Source organism: Penaeus monodon, chromosome 44, assembly GCF_015228065.2.
Source record: "Penaeus monodon isolate SGIC_2016 chromosome 44, NSTDA_Pmon_1, whole genome shotgun sequence".
NCBI classification, from domain to species: domain Eukaryota; kingdom Metazoa; phylum Arthropoda; class Malacostraca; order Decapoda; family Penaeidae; genus Penaeus; species Penaeus monodon.
In genome coordinates, this window is record NC_051429.1 from 1,753,665 (window position 1) to 1,763,664 (window position 10,000).

A 10,000-nucleotide genomic window follows, 5' to 3' on the forward strand; every position below is an offset into this window, starting at 1 on the left:
AAGGAGAGCTAAATGAATAGTCTTGTCGGTAAACTCTCTTCTGGGTTGTTTGCTCGTCGGCCTCCTTGTGTTTTCTTTGGTGTTATACCGAGAGAGAGAAGGATTATTTTCATTGTTAGAAGAAGCAAGTAGGATGTAGAAAAATGCATCTACATTTTGAGACTATATAAAATGAGGGTCTCAAGTTCTACAAGATATAAAATTAAATAAATTAAGGTTACTAGTAAAACAGCTTTGCAGACGTGCAAGACCCGCACTGTAGTTATATTGCAAAGTAAGAGGTACACTAACAGTTGGCCTTATACGCAAAGATGGATGGTGTGAATGTATGTAGGTATTCCTATATATGCTGATATGATATATATATTAGATATATATATATATATATAAGAATATAGAGTAGTAGATATAACATACATGAGAATAGATAGTATAGATATGCGTATAGAGAGATATATGAGAATATATAGGCATGATAGATAGGATAGAAGATATATATGATATAGAGATAGAGATATAAGAGATAAGATAAAGAGATATACTATAGATAGATATATCTATATATATATATATAGATATATATAGAGAGAGAGATATAGTATGTATACATATGTAGATATATATGTATATATATATATATATATATATATATATATATATATATATATATATATACTATATATATATATATGTGTGTGTGTGTGTGTGTGTGTGTGTGTGTGTGTGTGTGTGTGTGTGTATGTGTGTGTGTTTGTGTGTGGTGTGTGTATGTTTTCATCTCCCTCTCTCTCTTTCTCTTTTCTGGCTGTTTCTCTCTCTCTCTATTACTCTCTTACATCCTAATTCCTGCTCTCTTCTGTCTCCCTTTACCTCCTTTGTCCTCTCTCCCTCTCTATTTTCATCTTACACTTTTCCTTGCTCCTTTTACCTCTCTTGCTCTTCCTCCTTCTGTCTCTCCTCTCGTTTGCTATCCTCTCTGCCTTTTTTCGTTAGGTTATGTAAGATAAGGATACGTATGGGTTGAATTTGTGGGTTAGGGTAAGTAGGTAAGTTAAATTACGTTAGGTAGGTAGGGTAACTTATGTTACCATTAGAATGATTAGTTTAGGTTAGGTTAAGTGAGAAAGGTTGGTTGGATTATAGGTAAAGTTAGAATCGTTATTTTAGGTTAAGTTAGGTTAGATTTCAATGAAAGAGGTTAGGTAGGTCTAGGTTAGATTTGGTTAGCTGAGTTAGGTGGAGGTTAGGTTAGGTCTAGATTATATTTGGTTAGCTTAGTTAGGCTTAGGTTACGTAAGGTTGTGTTTAGGTTACATTTGGGTTAGATAGGTTAGATTAGGTTAAGTTGCAGTTAGATTAGGTAATTTAGGCTTATTATATTTCGGTTAGATATAGCTTAGATTAGGTTAGATAAAGGTTAGGTTAGGTTTTGGTTGGATTGGGTAATGTGTAAGTTGGGTTTGGTTAGGTTTAGATTAAGTTTAAAGGTCAGGTTGGATTTAGGTTAGGGTAGGTATGGGTAAGGTTAGTTTAGATTGCGTTTAGGTTACGTCAGGTAACGTAAATTTAGGTTGTGTTAGGTTAAGTAGGTTAGATTTAGAATGTTTGGTTAATTTTAATTGATTAGATTAGTTTTGTGATATTAGGATAGATCTAGGTTAGGTTAGGTTAGGATTAGGTAGAGAAGTTCAGTAAAACTCCTATATTTGCTTAGTTTATATTAGGCACCCCACCAAGGTTACGGTAATTAGGTTATGTTATGTTTAGATATGGTTACATACGGTAGGCTGGTTCAGGACTGGAGTTAGGTAATGTATAAATTGGGTTACAATTTGGAGTTAGGCCTAGGTTAGGTTTGTTAGTTTAGGCTTAAGTTAGGTATGGGCTAGTTACTTTACTTAGTTAGTTTAGAATGGTAGGTCATAAAGTTTAATAAAGTTCATAAAGTTAAGTTTCATAAAGTCAAAAGTTATTCTAAAAGTTAGGAAATGTTATAAAGGTTTAAAAACTAGGGTAGAATCGTTTTTTCAGTTTAAATATGGGATTGATTAGGTTAGGTTTAGGTTAGGTTATATATGGAATAGTTTAGTTTGGTTACTTTAATATTTGAATACTTAGGATTAGAATGCGGAAGGTTAATATGGTTAGAAATGTTAAAACTATTGTAGGATCATTATTTCGGTAGTATGGGATGGGTTAGGTAGGTTATAGGTATATATATTTATTTTGCATACTTTATTATTATAAACAGTTGGATTAAAGTCGTATGGTTAGAATCGTTATTTTAGTTTAGGTATGTAGATAGGCTAGGTTGGGTTTAAGATTAGTTTATTTAAGGGTTAGCGATAGTTTGCTCTTTGTTTACAGTCGAATGGTTGGGTAGTATCGTACGTTTAGTTAAGGCTAGAAACAGTTGAGTTATGGTTTCAATCGTGGATTTAGCTGAGGGTATAGCTTGCTGTTACGTTAGGTTGAAGTTAGGTTAGTAGTTTAGGTGACGCTTAGGTATCAGGTTTAGGTTAATTGCGGGAAGATTTAATGGTTAGTTAGGTTTATTTAGATTTGGTTAGGTATAAGGGAAGCAATAGACATTTAAAACTATTCAGGTCAGACCTTTGGAATAATGATTTGGGTATAGGTTAGGTATAAGGAAACAAACAGCAAAGGTGATCTTTGAACCTTCGATAAATCAATTGTGTGTAGGATAGTGATATATATATCTATACTATAATATATATATAATAGATATATATATAAATATATGATCGATATATATATATATATAGGTAGATATATGCGATATATATACATATATAATCTCTATATATAATCTCTATATATAATATATATATCATATATATGTTATAATATATAGTATAGATATGTAGTAATATCTATATATATATTATCTAGATATATATGATATATATATAATAATATATAAATATTAGTCATGACTTGGTATCTGGTAACTTGCACGAGACATACTCATCTAAAACGCACGTTCATATTTGTATTTAGTCTGATAATAGGCTTAAGTTGTTTTTTTATAATAATCGGCTATTGTTGTTTCTATGATGACACATCATTCACTCTGTCAGGTATGTTTCTTTTCCCAATAAAAGAAAGAAAGAAAAAAAAGTTAAACCATAATTACTGACGTTATACATACCATGGACATTTAAGTTAGGTGAGACTAAGTATGGTAGATTAGATAAGGTTAGGTTAGTTTATGCTATGTTTTTGCAGTTTTAGTTGGTTAGGGGAAAATTCGGTTATAGTTAGGTAAGGGTTAGGTTTGCGGTAGGTAGGTTAAGTTTCGGTTAGATTAGGTGTTATTTATTATTATTATTATTAAAGTAATTATTATAATTATTATTATTTCAGTCTTGTTTAGGTTGCCTTTCTTAGTTATGTTAGATTAAGTTGGATTTTAGGTGCAATATTTAAATTCGTCAGGAAAAGATGCGTTGTAAAATATGGTTCTGTTAATCATTAGCGACCATTCGATATCATATTAATAATTAAACAGTTGGAACCGAATATAGTTAAGGGCTAGAAATGAAATTCTCTGACTACATCTTTGATTTCTAATACAAGCATACAAATTAGAAATATCCCTATTGTTACACTGAAAAAAAAGGTTATCACATACTTCGAGGGCCTTTCTCGAGGGCCTTAAAAATCACTATACTAGATGTTTTTTTTCTACACCTAAACTAAACTAAAACTACCTCAACCTAAACACTCATTTAATCTAACCTAACTTAAATGTAGCTAAACCTAACATATACTAACTAAACTAATCCCAAGCAAATAATATAGATATAACCAACCTACAACACCTAACATATCTGACATAACCTAACCTTCAAACGTAGCAAAACCTAACCAAGACACATATCCTAACCTAAACACAAACATATCCTAACCTAAACTAATCCTAACAAAAAATATCATAACCTAAATAACTAAACTACATACCTAACATATTAACATAACCTACATGAAACCTAACCTAACCTAACCTAAACATAACATAAACGTAAACCTAACCTAAACCAAAACAAAAGAAATTACCAATCAGTGTTTTACTTTGAAAGTATTTTACAGCGGTACTCGGTACCACATGAAATTCTGAATCATGTATTTAACGCACTTCGATGCAAGATTACAAGGAATTATAATCCCTGATAAAAAAAGTAAATACAGGAAAGAAATGGAACAGCAAATTTTTTGTTTGAATGAACATCAGTGGACCGTGTATATTATTTAGCTTATACACTTTTCTTTACAGATAAGTTTCGAATACTTCTAAGCACGAAGTATAAGTAGAAACTACTATAGTTATTGATTTCGACAAGGTATAACCCTAGAGTGATTCTATCCTGAAATCATGCCGGGCTCCCATCATGACATAGCCCGCGAGAGGCTAAGCTTCGCATATCGGACTTATCCTTATCGTGAAATCCCTTGGCTTTGTCAACTCAATAGTAAGTTCCAACAAATAAAATAAAGCAAAATGGAAATGTATACTAACTGACATATTAACATTAGGTTTACATTAAGTTGGGTTCGGGTAGGTTAAATTTCGGTTAGGTTAGATTAGGCTGGATAGGTTAGGTTAAGCTGGATTAGGTTGGGTTAGGTTAAGTTAGTTGTCGGCTAGGTTAGGTTTATTACATTAGGTTAGGTTAGGATTACTAGTTTAGGTTAGGATTAACTACCTTTAGGTTAGGTAATGTTTAATAGTTTAGTTTAGGTTATGTTATATCGTGTTTATTAGCTTTGTTAAAGTTAGTTTAGGTTATGTTACGTTATGTTAGGTCAAGTTAGGTTGGGTTTGTTTAGATGATATTTATTAATAAAGGTTAGGTTTCCTTAGGGTAAATTAGGTTAATGTATGATTTTAAGGCTAGGGAGGTTAGGTAGTCATTAATGCGGAATTACTTAGAAAAATAACTGACTGGATGCGCGTTTCTTCTCTTTCCACTATTTATTTCAATTACAATAGATTTCCTCTGTTATCTATATTATCCTCTTGACAGATCTATGCTTCTGTAAGGAAGTGCAATGTGCTATATATATATATATATATATATCTATATTATTATAATATATTATATATATATATATATATATACATATATATATATCATATATATATATCTATTATATATATATATATATATATATATATGTGGTGTGTGTGTGTGTGTGTGTGGGTGTGTGTTGTTGTGTATGTGTATCTATATATGTATATATTATGTATATATATAATATAATATATATTATATATATAATATATATAATATATATATATATATATATATATATATATATGTTTTGTTAGGGAAAGAAACATATGCAAGAAAGTGAATAATGTAGTCATCATAGAAGACAATGTCCGATTAATAAAAAAATAAACAATGACGGAACGAAAAATAATTAAAGCCTAGAATCATACTATACAATTACTGATCCTGTATTTTAGGTGAGTATATGTCTCGTTAAATTATAGATATCCAATCTATAAAATAAATTTTAAAAAGGAAAATATTTATCATTATCCTACATTTTTTTTTTTCGAAGCTTCAAAAATCAACAATGCTAGATGTTAAGTGTTTCCTTATACCTAATTTAATGTCTTTATCCTAAATCCAAAATACCTAACCAACCTAAACCTTCCCAAACTATCTAAATCTCACCTACCTAAAGTAACGATACTAATCTAACTGTATGACTCTAACTTAATCTAAAACTTACCCCACACAACCTATACTAACCTAAACTAACAACTGAACCCTAACTTAACATTTCTAACCTTTTCTAATATTACAATTCTAACCTTACCATTTTATCATAAAGGTAACCTAAAGCTAACCTAACATAACCTAAACAAAGTAACGATTCTACTTCTAACTTTACATTTTTAAACTTTCGTACCTATACGTTTCTAACCTATTCTAACCTAAATGTAACCAAATCTAACCTAGCTCATATCTAACCTAACCTAACTCATCCTATACATAACCTAAAATAACGACTCTACTTTTAATTAAGATTTCTAACCTTTCCTATCTTTATGATTCTAGCCTAACCATTCTAAACATTCCTGACCCAACCTAAATCTAACCATATCTAATCATAATCTAACCTAATCTTAACCTAGCTAACCGAACCTACCTACATAGATATAACCTACCCGAACTTAGTCATTCTAACCTAACTTAACTTTTCTAACCTAAACCTAATCTAAACCTAATTTTATCTAAACTAACCTAAACATAACCAAACGTACTACTCTAATTTTAATCTAAGCTTAACTTTTGTAACTGAAACCTATCTTAACCCAACATATACCTACATTTAATAACAAACTAACATTTCTAACCTTTATTAACCATATGATTATAACTTAACCTTTCTAAAACTAAATTTATCCTCAAGTAACTAGTCCACACCTAATCTATCTTAAACCTAGCCTTCCTAACTTATTCTAACATAAACCATTCTAAATTAGAAATTATACTACACAATCCCATACCTAACCTAATCGTGACTTCAACCTAACCTAAAACTATAAAGATAACTAACCTAATCTATCTAACCAGTATTAACCTAAAAACTACCTACCTAACCGGACCTAACCTAAAATATGTATACCCTACCCAGAACCTTATCTTTTAACCTAACTTAGCTTTCTAACCTGAATCTAAACGTAACCTAATCTAGCATAACCTATATCTAAGCTAACTAACCCAATGTAAACCTAACCTACCCTAACCTAAGTAATCTAAATGTAACCTAATGTAACATTATAGCCTAACCATTTTATGATTATAACCTACCCTAACAATTCTAATATTAATCCATAAAAACTATTCTAAAACAACCCTAAACTTAACTAATCCAAACATCCCAACCTAAATTTACGCTACTTAACCTCCACCTCATGTAATCAAAGAACTCACCTAGCCTAAATCTATCCTAAAACTAAACCTAAACCTAACAGTAAACCCAATTCTACCCTATTACCCAACACAAACAAAACCTAAACTAACCTAACCTAGAACTACCTAATCCTATAGACCTAACTAACCCTAACCTACCTAATCAAACTGTAACCTAACTAACCTACTAACTAAATATAACCTAACTTACTTAACTTTTGCTAAAGCCTAACTAAGCTAACATAAATCTAACTAGACCTAACTATCTCCATTTAATCTAAAATTAACCTAACTAACCAAAATAACGATTTGAACCTAATCAAAAATAGTGGATTCTAACCTAGCCTAACATTTCTAACTAACTTAACTTTACGCTTTTCACCTAACACACTTATCCTAAACTAACCTAAAAATCCTAGCCCTAAATATAACCTAACTAAATAACCACATTCTAAAATAACCAAATATTATGGGTTTAACCTAACCTAACCATATTAACTTAACCTAACCTAAAATAACTAATTTATACTAAAGTAAACATAAATGCTACCAAGACAAATGGGGAAGGCGTATGTCCAACATCGGGACCCTCAAGGGTCTGATGAAATGAATGAAAATAATATTTCTAGGTAACCTAACTGAAGATCTAACTCAACCTAGCAATCTAACAAACGTTTTCTGAAACATAACCTAACCTAAGCAATTCATGCTAATACTACCAAACGTAAACCTAATTAATTTACCTATTTAACATAAGTACCACTTAACTTACCCCCATAAACTCAACCTCTCCTTATCTTACCCAACTAACGAAAAAAGGCAGAAGCGGAAGAAACAAAGAACGAGAGGGAGAGGAGGAGGACGAGGAAGGAGAGAATGGAGTGAGAGAGAGGTCATAAGGAGCTATGGAAATGAAGTATGAGAGAAAGAGAGAGAGAGAGAGAGCGAGAGAGAGAGGAGGAAAGAGAGAGAGACGAGTGAGAAGAGAGAAAGAGTGAGAGAGAGAGAGAGAGAGAAGAGTAGAGAGAGAGAGAGAGAGAGAAAGAGTGAGAGAGAGAGAGAGGGGGGGGGGGAGGAGAGAGAGAGAGAGTGAAGAAAAAAAAAGAGAGTGAATATATATATCTATATATATAAATATATATCTATACTAATATATATTGTATATATATATATTTATTTATCTATATACAAGTACACACACACAACACACACACACACACACACACACACATATATATATATATTATATATATATATATATATATATATATATTAAATATAATATATATAGGATGTATATACATACATATAGATATAATATATATATATATATATTATTATAATATATATATATATATATATATATATATATATATATATAATATATATATATATATAATATATATATAATATCTATATTATATATACATTTAATCTATATATATATATATATATATATTATATATATTATATATATATAATAAGAGTTATATATATATATATATATATAATAGATAAGATAGTATATATATATATATATACATATATAAATAACAACTCTCCTGACCAGGACCTCGAACCTTAGTCACACCGGGTATGAAACCGGAGGCCAGTGAAAACAACCAGGTCACTCGACATGGTTATTTTAGCACTGGCTTCCGGTTCCATACCAGGAGTGACCTACGTTCCAGCCTGAGTCAGGGAGGGCGTTAGTTATCAAATCACTGCGCCATGGCATTATTCCATCTTTCATAAAGATACCTCAGTACAACTGACTTAGCATTTGAATGCTAAGTTCAATCTACCGAGTGCCCACTCAAGTATGAGTAGACAGGTAATGTCTATGGAGCTAGTGAGATCCTAGTTGTACAATCCTTTTAGTAGAAAAAACAAAGCGAAAACCAGTCCCTAAAACCTCTCGCGACTTAACACAATAGAATCTTTAATTACTCTGTCAACTTATATTGCCAACGAATCGTTACTCTCGGAGATCTTAACAACAGATGACGTGGACACATGTGATAAAGAACGGTATCGATTCTTCCACACCTTTTAAAACAAAAACAGTTAGACGTCCTCCCGCCCCTTGGATAAGTGACAACATTAAGAGGGTCATAAATGATACAAATAATACTCATAAAGCTCTCAAAATAAACAGATATGACACCACCCTTTAGGCTGAATACAAACATAAGAAGAGGAATGTGAAAACACTCAATTACTCAATTTAAATTACTTTAAAAGTAAATTCAATGAATGTAGAAACGATTCTGCCGAAGCATGGAAATAGAAAATACACTAGAGCCTAAGAAAAAAACAAAATACAGATATTTCCATAAACAACATAGAACACTTTAATAACTTTTTTTTGCAGAAGTCGGGAGACGCACTTATGAACAGACAATCGCCCCTACATATCAACACAACATAAACGAAACGAAACCTACAACAAACTTCTTCAGACCGCAGCCAGTAGGAGTTGAAACAATTATTCTGACAATAAAACACTTAAGAAAGACGAATTCCGTGGGAGCGGATGGCATTGCACATCGTTTCATAAACGATAGTGTACCAGCAATTGCATACTATTTGAGTCATTATTAATACATCCATAGCCACAGGTGTTTATCCTTCACTCTGGAAAAACATGGAATTCTAACACCTATTTCAGATTACGGTGACAGAGACGGAAATTAATAATTATCGACCCATCACTTATACCACTAATATCTAAATTCTCGAGAAAATAGTTGCAGGACCAAGTTAACATCATTTTGTAAGAGAATAACCTTATATCTAACACGCAACACGGTTTTACGAGTAAACATACAACCGAAAAAAGTATTTATTAAAGTCACAAGAAATTATAAAAATATAGACAACCAGATCAATTTGTACTCTATGTGATTTATCAAAGGCCTGTGACAGGTCAGCCATAAATTCTTTGTAAAGGGAACTAACAAATCACGAAATTGATAATTGTGGTTCAAAAGTACCTGTGCGAGAACACAATCAGTCAAAATCCATGAAAAAAAGTATCATTCAAG